This window comes from Solanum lycopersicum, chromosome 2, assembly GCF_036512215.1.
Source record: "Solanum lycopersicum chromosome 2, SLM_r2.1".
Taxonomy (NCBI): domain Eukaryota; kingdom Viridiplantae; phylum Streptophyta; class Magnoliopsida; order Solanales; family Solanaceae; genus Solanum; species Solanum lycopersicum.
Window position 1 is genome coordinate 31,324,371 of NC_090801.1, and position 13,995 is coordinate 31,338,365.

Here is a 13,995-nt window from a genome sequence, read left to right on the forward strand (position 1 = left end):
TGTTCACTGATTCAACTTTAGATACTCCTCTTGTGTACACATTTGCTCCTCCAAAAGTAACACATCATGCTCCACCAATGTATACTTATGTCACTGCTCCACTAGTTACCAAGGCTCAGGAGTTTCACCACAAAGATTTTAATCATCATGTTGAAATTGAAAATGATGCAAAATCAATTGATGCTAAAATAATGAAGATGAAGATGAAAAACTTAGAACATTACATGGGAGGTCTTCATTGGCTCGAAATTATCTAGAGTGTGAAGATGAAGAGTTATGCACATTCCCTGAAGTTAAGCTTTCACCCGGTTATAAGATTTTGAAGCTTGAAAAGTTAAGTGGATAAGGAAATCCTTGTTTCCATTTGAAAATTTAATATGAAAAGTTGATTGGCGTTGGAAACAACGAAGGGATAAGATCAAGCTATTCAATCAAAGTCTGACTAGAAAAGCCTTGGAGTGGTACTTAAAGCAAGATGTAACAAAATTTTGTACTTGGATGATATAACGAATGCTTTTGGGTATCACTACAAGTTTGTTGTTGAGATCGCTCTTGATAGAATCTCTATTACCAAGCTAAAACCAAATTTCAACTAAATTCTTTCGAGTGTATGCCATCCATTGGTGGGAAGAAGCTGCTAGGGTACACCCACCGACTTTATTCAAGTTCAGAACTCAGAATATTATGAACGAATGGTGACAATAAGTGAAAAGACATTTTCTGAAATAACCAAAGTTAGAGAATGATTGAAGATGGTCTTAATACTAGTTTAATAACAAGCTTTACCTCATCTTAGTTCACTAACATAGCCTATTCAAGCTGGTTTCTTAGGAAGTGGAAAGAAAAAAGAGAAAGATGTTATGATATTAATGACTCAGGAGCTACCTCATATAATTTTCAACCACCTCCAAGCTATCCAGATTCACATTATCATTGCTACAATAATAAAGAAACATTTTGTTCTCAACGACCAATGAAAAATCCTCAAAACAATTTATATCATCCCAATTTTGAGAGAAAGCATCCCCAAGTCTTGACTCTACTGTGTGAGACACAAACTCTTTTTGAGAGATTGAAAAAGGCAGGAATACTCCATCAAATGGAAGCAAAGACTGTGAATACTTTAGCCAAGTGGTATGACCCAAATAGCGTTGTGTTTATCATTCAAGAGTTGTTAGACATGATACCGATAAATTTATCACTCTTAGACAAAAAATCCAAGATCTAATTGATGACAAGTTGGTAAAACTTTCTCAATATCCACCAAAGGTGAACATCAATACACTACCCAAGCACAAGGAGTAGTTGTTAGGCATAATTAGTTGCAAATAAATAAAGTTTTGTGGAAATAGCACATTTGGTGTGTTGTATTTACAATTTGTAGCTTTAATTCATTGTAATGGCACTTAATCATTTATGTTTTCTTTTTAATCTTACGTTGGTTTGATTTTATTTGTAAGCCCTTTTATCTATAATGTGGAATTACATTAGACCTCAGTTCCTTGGTGGAATACGTGGGTGTCCTTCATTGCTTTGGTCACATTATCAAAAATATTTCAATTTTTCTTTTTGTTAGAACTAAATTTGCCCTGATTTCTGCTCACTGAGATACATAAGAGCCACACCAGCTCGGTCATATTCCCCGTAAGATTTACATTTTCTTTATCATGGAAACTAGCAGAAATTGGATAGGATCTTCAAATTCATTAGAAGAGGACTTTTTCCAATAAGCCAGAATCGATCACTTTAGAGTTTCAACTGGGGAAAATATTTTTTAGACTCACTCAAAAATTCAAATAAAAACTATAGAAAGTTCGAAAGTTATGTTATGTTTTCAATCGGGGTAGAATTTTTCAATCGAGATCATACAAGCATGTAAACCATACTTTAAAGGAGCATCGTAGGTCAAGGAAAAACCAACATGAATTAGTCTCTCAAAACTAAGAATTTTTTTTTGGATGCTAAAACTACAAAGTTACAAGTCATCATTAGACCCATAGTGGCCTCGTCATAGCTCAGATGATTTCTACTCTTACTCATCTTCTAAAATTTTTCCTTTCACTTTATTGTGATTTACACATTCTCAATTTTACAGATGAAAGATCTTTTCACAATGGCAAAGACCATAAGATGTTAGAATTGGAGTCAGAATTCCAAAAGGCCTTTTAATTTTTGAAGAATCAGTTCGGATGTATCGCAAAAGAGGGACATGAACTAATACTTTTTAAAGATGTTATTATGAAGGATTCCTGATACCAAGAATCCAATCTAACAAGCTAACACTTATCCTCTATTTTATGTTTATGAACTTTGTCCTTTGTTATTTCAAACCTCATTTACTTTTTATGGCAAATCTTATGTTTTTCGAGAAATTTATAAAAGTTTTTAGTTCAAACTATGTTAGACCTGACTCTTGGTTCCAGCAAAAATTTTAGGCAATTCCATATAAGGATTCGGTCTTCGTATTGTTTCAAATAAAAATCCTTAGAGGAAACTGGGACATATTTTTAAATCAGTTATTCTTTTCTTTGTTGCAAATTAGTTCAGTTAAGTACCCTGGAACCGGAAATAAAGACAACTACTAGAATTGTTCAAAGTGTTTATAAGCTTTGTTCAACTTCAAGTTTCAAAGATATCCTTTATAAACCAATAATTTCTTTACAAGATATCCATTTCAATTAGAGTCACACCTTATGTCTGACACATAATCTCTCATTAGCGCCTCCTTTCAACGTTATAATCTCTCAAAGCGTTCTTCGAAAATCCTGCATTCTTTATGGCTACTAGATCATCATGAAGTCTTTAAAAGCCTATACATTTGTTAATTTCTCGGTTCTTAACTAACAAATTTTCTATGAGTGTAGGGAAAAAAAGTTTTAGTGACAAGCAGAGATGTTACAGGCTTCAGATAAGTTAAGGGTACTATATTGATCTCTTGGCGGAGTCAAATCTGGACAATTTGGTCTGGGTCCTACCATTCCTATTTCAACTCTAAAATTAACCCATCTCTATTTGTTGTTATTTTGGTATCTAAATGACTGTACGATGATCCTATAGTTGATAGAATGACATTGTTCAAAGGTCGTTCGGTAAGGAAAAGCTCCGATAAAATGAAATGGAGTGTGTGTGGTCGGCCTAATGGTATAGTACAACTTCCTTTCTATTAGATTGAGCTTAATTGTTTAAATCAGGGGTGGGTACTAGTAACTTACTTTGTAAAATGGAGTAGCAGACTTGAGTATTATAGTTTGAGCCTTAGAATAGGCGTTATCACTACTTGTTGAAATTTTTTATCTTCTCCCTCTAATTTTGTGGTTCCCACGTGTTCTTAGAGGTTCATTGTATCATTAGAGGCGTGGGATCAAGATAGTATAGGCTTGGAGATTTTTTTGTGATTTTTATAGTGGACGGTGTTCCACGATGGTTTTTGTTAGATTGGATCCTGTTTGAGATACCCTTAAGGTTGTTTTTTCTAGCTGAGTCAGGAGTGTATCGCTAGCTAGTGACTGAGTAATTTGGGCGATTTCTCCCGAACCTCTCTGTCTAGCTAGGCTAGGAGTGTTCTTCTTGATAGGTACCTCTGGGTCACTCTTTCTAGATGAGTTGAGAGATGATTGCATGGTAGGACCACTCTCTATATATACCTTATCCAACAGGTATCTCTTTCTAGATGGGCTAGGAGTGGACTTAATGGTTGGGTACTCCCTAGGGTCACTCTTTCTAGCTGAGTTGGGAGTGCACTGCTTGCTGGGAGCCTGATTTTTTTGGTTACTTTGGTCTAGGAGTCTGGTTTTCTTCTTTCTTAATACATTTAGTTATTCCATATACTTATCAGGATTATGGGGTCCATTTTTAAAACTTGTGCATGAGTGTACATCTTGGGCTTTTGGGGTCAAGTTAGGTTTAGTTCAGTTGTACTTAGTTTGCTTCTGGTAAGCTTGTGTGCTTTCTTTACATATCCATTTTGACTTCACTATGTCTAGATTCTATCCTTTCTTATTATTTTTACCCTTTTTTTTACTCAGTTAACCTTTAATGCCTACTAAGTACCTGTTGTTTTCGTACTAATGCTACACTTTGCATCTATTGTGATGCATGTCCAGTACCAGTTACTAGAGGTGATTAGTTTCATCCTTCTTTTGCAGTTGTGATTCGAAGATGAGGGTGAGCACCTGGCATTTTAGGTTTTGTCATGTATCCTTATTTAGCTTAGCTAGTCTTATTGCTTTTGAGACACACTTTGTTGTGGTCCACTTTAGGGGCTTGTACTCTTTATTAGAAAGTTATGTACTAGTGACTTCCTTGTTCTAGGAGGGATATATATATATATATATATATATATATATATATATATATATATATATATATATATATATATATATATATATATATATATATATATATATATATATGGTTTTCTTCCGTATTGTTGTCCTTGTTTAGATTATTGTTTTCACTAGTTTCTGCTCTTACACTCGTTGCTTCATGTTTTACATTACGATTTAGTTTACCTACTGGTGGTGTATAGTAGGTTCCATCATGACTCAAGAAATTGGGTCGTGACAAGTGGATCGTCATCTCATTTAGTATGACATGTTAAACAAGGTTTGTATGAATTATATATGTATTTATGTTATATTTTCTACTGATAGCTTTTTCCAAATTTTGCAATACACAAAGTGGATTACGTTAAAATAGGACGCTACACAATGTGGAACTTTTTTATTAGCAAAAATCCGGGACATAGTCTAAAGAGGTATATTATACTCTTAGGACGCGAGTTGAGGAGCGACTTCCACCACAATCAACTCACATCCCAATCATTAGGCATGCGGCTTTTCTTAAGTTTAATAGATTTATTTTTGCCCTATGTGAAATTTTCAACAACCACTCTATGCAAATTCTCAAATTTGAGTGACAATACACCTAGATCTTTGGAAGTTAATTTGAGTGACAATACACCTAGATCTTTGGAAGTTATGTCCTTGTATGTTCTTATCTCTGAGTGTGAAGTGCCCCGTATTCATAGTTGAGATGTTTGCAAGCCTCTTTTACACGCTCATTTCATTAGGCACTCATCCATAAGCTAAAGGGATTTTTGCATACGAGATTTTATTTTCAATAGAGTGACTCAAACTAAATTATTTTTATTCCCAAAGTTTAGGAATATGTAGGCGGGCTCGGTGTTGAAAACTTGACTGTATTTCAATAAACTACTTCTCACTCCATTCTCGAGTTTTTTGGTCTCTCTATACTTCGACACTAGAATAGCCTTCGGAATGCTTTGAAAATCTTGCTCAAAATCAAATGGTTCGAACTACAATTGTCTAAGCTCTCATGTAATTTGAGATAAGTAGGAAACTCAATACCTTGGTCCGACGATAATTCTTCAAAAAAATCCTTATCGTTCGTCGTTCGCAAGAGATGAATTAGTGGTCGGGCAAAATTAGATTCGTAAATTTAGTTTTCCTTGAATATCTTTCATAGATCCTAAGCAAACGAGTAGCAGTTATTGATGTCCAATAGTGACCCTCCCCAATTTAAATAATTTTCATGCTTCTTCAATTTCAATCAAATTTGAAATAATTATTTTCAAAAATCAAAAATATTTTCAAAACTATTATTCATGATAATTTTTGTCATTTTTCCTATAAAATATATTTCTATATTTATAGTATAAAGTTTCATATATTTATTACTTTGAATAAATATTTGAAAGATAATTTTTACCAGAAATTATGTTCAAATTAAGTACGCATTTTATTTCCTTTAAGTTATCTTTTCATCTCAAATAATTATTTTTTGTCGTCTAAGCTAAGAAATTTAAATAAAGTAATTAGATTTATAATTTTTCTCTTTATTTGAACTAAAACAATTCGAATTAAGTGAAAATGTAAAGCAACGGACCAATTCCCTCTTGAAATTCTTTTAAGGGAAAATTACTCAGTTTAGAAAACTTATACTAGTTAATTAGTCATTATAGGTATAGTTTGTTTTAAATACGATTCAACACAAAATTTCAATCACAATTAGCTAAGGAGACTAGTTAAATCTATTCTTGTGGGTATATGTGAAACTTCTTTTCTTGAATTGGACCTTTAGCATAGTAAAATCAACCAATATTTGGGCCATTGTCCAATCTTATTCTAAAAGAAAGGCCCAGACCCATTTTGTTCTTCTTCATTCCAACAAAACAAGATGCCCAAACTCCAACAATGAACAACACCTAATTCCCAATTTTATCTGTCATCAATTTTCCTTTGTTCTCTGACTGCTCGAAAACGCGCTATGCTTTCCTCAACAGTAATATCCTTGTGACTTTCGTTTTTTCTTTTCCAATTTCATTCAAAATACTACCAATTCTATTGGATTTCTATCCTATAAATTCCCCTCTAATCTCTCCTATGATTTGGAGACCTATAAGGTTTGGGAATTCTTGGTCCAATATTTTAAACTTTGTGGAGTCGTCTTCTCAACTCGTTGACCGGAAAAAAGAGGTACATTTTTTGTTGTATCTTGCAGTAATTCACATCTTATGACTAAAATCATGAAAATAAGATTTGAACCTACCTTGGTTAGTTCTTCTTATTCTTTTGGTCTTTGCATGTTAAATCGGAGAGATTCAATAGCAAACACTGTCTTATTTTGATTATTCAATCACTTTTCAGGCCTAGTAGTAATAATTCCAAAAAATAGAGAAGGGTGATTGTTTGCATTTGGAGAACTAAAGTAGTCTGTATTAACTTATAGTTATACTCCCATTGTGATGGTCATATCAGGCCCAATATGAATCTGTTCGTTTATTTTTTCTCTTCCTCGTGTATTGGTTTACACCTGAGAATGATTTTCTTTCTATGTTTTCACATCCATTTGTCAATGTTGTATTTTGTTAAGTCAGTGACCAAAATGTTAAAGCACAGGCACATTTTAGTTAGGTCGGTTACCGGCTTAGAGGCAAACATGGAGAAGTCCCGCATTTTTATAACAAAGGTGATTAAGGAGACTAAAGAAGGAATACTCAATATAATTTAATTAACACTTAGCTCATTGCAATCATATATGTTTAAAGCTTAAATGTCATCAATTTATTGCCAAAGTTACCCAGTGGATAACTGTCACTTACTCGAAGAAGTTATCATACACATGAAGATTACAAGTGATAGCATCTTATATTTGTTAGATAGCGCTTTTGGAGATTTGTCTTTACACTACCCCAAAATGTTATTTAAGAGGTAAATAAAATTTGTAAACACCTATATTTGTAAGTCACACTAAGGTCGGTTACTTGGGACAATAAATTAAGGATTATAAAAAAGTATCAAAATGAGGGATTGGTGACTCAAGTCTTAAGTACCGAGTAGGGGTGAAAATTTTTAAATTAATAATTGAGGGGTTGAATTGTTCATCTTTAAGTTTTTAAATTATACACTTAAGTCCATCTTATTGAAAAAACCCTAAATAATAAGAATTCGTGAAAAAAAGATACCAACAGCTCCCTTTTTCTCTCTTGTTTATTCTTTCATTTGTGGGGACCATTGTTGGTTCTCTTATTCTTCATTATTACTCTCCATATCATTCTTGTACTTCTTATTCATCACCATCTTCTTCTGGTTGTTCATTTTTTTTTCTTCGGTTGATATTTACATTGTACTAGATCAATTTTCACTCATATATCATTGGGTATTACATCATATATCATTTTGGTAAGTAAATTAATGATTTTTACTCTAATTTTTATTTTGGTAGTTTTAATGTATCTTTAAAATTTACAATCGCGTATCCAACAGGTAAAACATATGTTGCAAAAAACAGATTACTTGTTGGATACATATTATCGTATCATGTCAAGCTGGAACAAACAAGAAGTTTGTCCCAATAAATAAGTCATTTATTGCAACTAATGAGTCATCTGTTGCACCAAGTGACTCATCTGTTGCAACAAAGGTATTACCAGTTGGATATATATAACAATGTCAGGAAAGCTGGGAAAAGAACTAGAAGTTTGTCATAACAGATGAGTCATTTATTGCAACATATGAGTCATCTACTGCATTTGACGACTTATTTGTTGCAAAATACAGCTTACTCGTTAAATATAGGTTACAGTACCAGGACAAACTAGGACAAAAGAAGAAATTTGTCCAAATAGGTAAGTCATATATTGCAATAGATCAATTACTTGTTGCAACAGATGATTCAACTGTCACAATATTTAACTTACATGTTGGATAAGCTTCTGGTTTTGTACATGTATCCAACAAGTGAATCATCAATTGCAACAAGTTAACTATATGCTGCACCAAATGACCTACTTGTTGCAATAGATGATTGACTTGTTGAGACATTGATTGTGCATATAATTTTTAACTGTATATAGACACTCAACTTTACAATACAATCATTACTAAATATTTTTAATAAATTTCCTTAGGCACCATTATTAAAAGAATCAATAACAATAGTTGTTGATTGTTATGGTGAATTGATTGAGAAGAACAATCAATTTTTTTTGGCGTTGGAAAGATGGTGACATGTTAGAGTCAGTATTGATAATTGTCCAAAGGGATATTTCGTATAATGATTTTGTGAACTCAATCATTAGCTATTGTGGACTAAATTCTCAACCAAATCATCTTGTCACTAGTTACATGCACAAGTCTTTTGAAAATCAGAGGGTCCTACATTTTAAGATAAGTAATCAACTTCATTTGGTGCTTATCTGAGTGATGCAACTAGGTCTGTTTTAAGGGTGTGCGTTGTTTAAAAATCGATAGAGAATGAAAATATAGAACAATACCAAACAAATATATTCAATGATGAGTTGAATGAGATAAACATGAATATTCCAAATGATGACATTGGATATGATTTGGAGGAGGACGAAACATCTTCACTCATTGTTGATATAGGGGGCAGTTCTCAGTTAAAATAGTTGAACAATCTTCAAGATGATGAGATAGGTTTTTACCTAGGAATGACATTCATGAACAAAGAAGAATCACTCACTTCATTGCATATAGTTTTCTTTAAAAAGATTTCATACTTGCAAATACGATTAATTCGAGTAGTGTGTATTGTTTTAAATGTGCACATCCAGAGTGAAAATGGTGTTTGACCCAAGAAAACCGAGAATAAGGGGACCGAAGAGGAGACGTGGAGTCGGGGAATCATTTTCAACAAGAATAAATAAGTGTTCAATATGTAAAAGTATTGGACACAAGAGAAAAACATGCCTGAGTCGAAATGCTCCATAATTATTATAATAGTGAAATGGCTATTTTGTACTTAGTTGTGAATGAGATAATTTTAACTCATTTTGGTTAATTTTTCTCATCCATTGCAACAAAATTTGCATATTTTACATTATATACATTACCTATGCATTATTTGTAACAAAAGATAATCCATCAATTGAAAATAATCAGATAAATATGATCATTTCTTGCAACGATTATAGGAATCTATTACAATAAATGTCTAATATGTATTATTTGTTGCAATAGATGACCCTCCCATTGAAAATAATCAAGTGTATATACTAATCTGTTGCAACATATGAACATCAATTGCAACCAATGAGCACTTATGTTTGATCATTTTCAATCAAATCTATGTATATTTGGTATGAAATGCTTCATTTATCCATTTTTTAATGATAAATAAAGTTATTTAATTATAGTTACCTTTTAATCAATAAGTTTAGTTACATTTTTAATGTATTGTAGAGTAATTACATGATTAACTAATTATGTTCATCTTAAATAGAGTGATCAATTGATTATTTTAATATGAAATACTTCATTAGTCCATAATTAGTGATAAATAAAGTTATTTAATTATAATTACCTTTTCATTAATAAGTTCAAGTACATTTTCAATATATTGTGGAGTAATTGATTATTTTGATATAAAATGTTTCATTCATCCATAATTAGTGATAAATAAAGTTATTTAATTATAATTACTTTTTAATCAATAAGTTCAGTTAAATTTTCAATATATTGTAGAGTAAATAGATGATCAACTAACTGTGTTCGTCTTAAATAAAGTGATCAATTGATTATTTTTATATGAAATACTTCATTACCCCATAATTAGTAATGAATAAAGTTATTTAACTTACCTTTTAATTAATAAGTTCAATTATGTAACACTTCGAAAATCCAAGACGTGTTCTAGACCCTAACATAAGTGTTTTAAGGTCTAGAATTTGTTTTAAGGTCCATTATAATGATTATAAGTCATTTAGGAAGTCTAGAAACCAAAACGTCCATGACGTCCGGTAATTAGTTCAAGGAGGTACTAGCATGCCTTAGCCTAATTGACTAGCTTTTAGTAGTCGAAAATTAATGAAAATTAGTGGGCGGGTATCTAACACATATTATAGTTTATTCATAGTTGAAACGTTTGGGTACGACTCGCCAAGGATCAACCAAGGTCCCTTGAGGAGGACCCTTGCACATTGGAGTCAAACACTGCATGGGCAGTGTGCACCCACGAAGAGCAATCAACAAAACGTGTGTGGATTGACGAGGAGTCGATGCCATCCGTCGACCAAAATTTAGAAAAATACTTGAAGGGGTATCTTTTTTACACTCTCTGAACTCATCGATAGATGTGCAACACGGAAGGGGGGGTTGGTCCGTCGATTAACACATGAGGCATTGACAGGGTCTCGTGGGTGACTGACATGTTTTTGCTGTTCGTTTTTAGTTGGGTTAATTTAATTAAGTAGGGGATTAATTAATTATTAAGGGGTTTTTTAAAGAATAATTAAGTTAATTGACACCCCATATACACACCCCAACCCCATTAGACTAATTACAACTCACAAACCCAAACTCTCTTCCTTATCCCTTCTTTCTCTCTCTAGTGAAGACTCCATTGAAGACCAAGCTAGGGGAGGTTTTTAGGTCTGAAAATACCAAGTTTTATCCATTAATATTCATAAATTAACAAGGTATGAGACCTAATTCACCTTTGAGACCTCTTTTCTGAGAGGGTTCCATCGAATTGATTTTCAAAGTTAGGTTTTCAAGTGGGTTTTCATCCAATACGAAATTGATGTTATGATATGATTTATTTATAATTTATCTTTGATATTATGGGTATATCAACCTGAATTTGAACCTAATTATGATATATATTGATAGTTTGGTCTGGTTTGTAGAAGATGACCTATTCCCCTTAACTCTAGGTTTTGATCTTAATATGAATTAGGTTGTATTGGTTCAAATGAGTTGGTTATTGATTGAATTACTACTAGATATGTTGTTACACCAATCATGAATGAATTAGGGTGACTTTTAGTCTTTCATGCTAGTTCTTGAGAAGATGATCTAGGTTATGAAGTATGTTGTAAATTGACCTAAGTATCTAGTCTTAGGTATGATCTAGTATTGAATTGTGATGTAGTGATTATTCTAGACTTTTTATCATTTTTTTTATTTATTTACGATGATGTAAGCCAGAATTTGTTTGAATTCAGGGTTTGTGATAAGACCTTGATGATGTATTATGCAGGAGACTTGGTAAGTCTTATGATCCCTATCCTTAGTTTACTTCGAATTGTGGTAAATTTTGATTAAGTCATGATATTGTATTGGAGTATGGTTTGTTAGGATTTATAGGATGGTATGATATTGAATTGAAATGTCTTGACTATGATTTGTGAGGTGTTAGCTTAAGATGTAAATGTTATAAGGATGGGGATTCATTTACCAATGTGCCTTATCATGATATGAGAATGTTAATGTGCTAACATCACCTATATGAAATGTAATGAAAGGATATTACTCATGAAATTCTTATTGAGCTATGATGATGATGATTTTATACAAGGGTAAGACCCTATGACCTACAGTAAGTTATGATGATTAATATAGACATCAAAGACATTTCAAAAATGGACTCTAGCTTAGCACCGAGTGAACTAGAGTGAGAAGTGTCCCTTCCCACATAGGGAAGGTAGGATAACTATGTACTCTTGAGATTGGAGACTACAATGAATGTAGAATAAAGAGGTTCCCAATTATATCTCCTAGTTCTTGAACTATGTTGCCCTGGTAGGAATAATAGCTAGTGGATCCACGTAGTTGCTATGTATATGTTTTGGTACAACAAAAGTAGTCCACCTTCTTTCGGTGTAGGGTTTCATGACACAGGATTCCACATTAGCTCATGTGGTCTATGTTGTTTCGGGCAAGAGGTTCCCAAAAGTTAAAATGAACTAAAGGATAAAACTCTAACTAAGATGACGTAAGGGTTTTAGCTTAGTCTAGGTAGGGGTATGGGACTCTACCTAAACATTGCACTAGTTAGCCTTAGAGGGAGTCATAGGTGGATGTTCTTATGTATAAAAATGCTTATAAGGCTATCTGACATTTATATGAAGAACTTACACATTGTTGATACTATATGTTGATTGGTTTCACTTATGAATATGTGTTGGTCTATAGGGTTAAAGTAAGATGATATGTACTCTTAAATGTGATGATTTGTGAATTACGATGTTACTCATGATTATTGTCAGGTTACTTGATTGAGTAAGGTTATAAGGCCTTGCTTGGTTATTGCACTTGTTGACTCGATAAGAGTTCATGGCTAATTGTCCTGATTAAGTTATGTTGAAATGTACTCCTATTCATGCTTTTTGCTATTATGACTTGATGATAGAGTTACTTAGTTATATGTTCAATTATAGTATGTATATGTTGACTTAACTAGTTTTGATGTTTTTGGTCTTGTGATGTACATGCTTATGACTTAATGAACATGTTCTAGTGGTTGGTATGGTCTTATTGAATATGTATAATGGCTTTTAAATGAAAAAATGCATACTTTATGAAATGTCTCTTTTGTTAGCATGTTTTCAAAGAATGTGTGCATATGATCTCATACTTAATACAAGTGGTGTACTAAACCCATAACTTCCTTTTCCCCAAAATTTTAGGTTCCGTTCATTGAAGTGCTTTTGAAGATGATTTGAAGAAGGCTCGGAACTCTTATGCATACAAGTAGCGTAGGTCCTTACTTTCAAAGGGTGATGTCACTATCTAGCTAATGGAGTTGTTTTGATTTTAAGACTATTATGTTCTTTCCTTTTCATGTAGTATGAAACAATGTATAGCGCATGTGAGGCATTCTTGCTTGATGTATGGGTTATGCCTAAGTTATTACACTCTTATTAGATGGTTTTGAGATGAGACGACTATTATGACTATGTTATATTCTATATACTTATGTGCAATAAAGGTAGAAGACTAAGTAATCTTCCTATACAAAGGGTCTATGTATACTCGATATATATATATATATATATATACTATGTGTATGTAGAGGTCTATGTAAACCTCCGAGTAGATGTAATGAAAAGTTTTGAATTTTCTGATAAATTTAACCTATAAATGTAATAATGTAAGTAAAGAGGCTAACTTTACTCGTCAAAGAGAGCGACAATGTCGGTTACGTCTAGCGGCTATTCCCGAATGTGACAAACTTGGTATCACAGCATGAGGTTAAAAATATTTGAGACAATGTATCTCTCAACCACGTCTATGTAAGTTCGTATTCATAATTGTGAAGGGCGCCACACTTATGGATAGGAACCTACATGATGCCTAGGAAACTCTCACTTTCTTGGAAGTCCAATATCTTGCCTTTAGAGTGTTAACTCTATGTGTTTTTGTATCTAATCCTGTTATTGTGATTATAGGAAATGAATACTCAAAGGAATGCGTATGAAGACTTGAAGAAGAGATTGCCAATGCAGGAGTTCCTCCCCGTGGTGATTAAGTCCCCTCCTGTTTAGGAAGATGTGAATGATGACCAAGCCCCGGTGAATTCTCCTCCTTTGACGGATGAGAACATAAGGGTTGATCTCATCCAAATGGCCCAAGATATTATTACCCAAGCACAAGGTGCCACTACTCAATCCTAAGCTGTGACGGCCCAAGCTAATCGGGAGGTTGTACCCCCATCTCATCAATAAGTTGC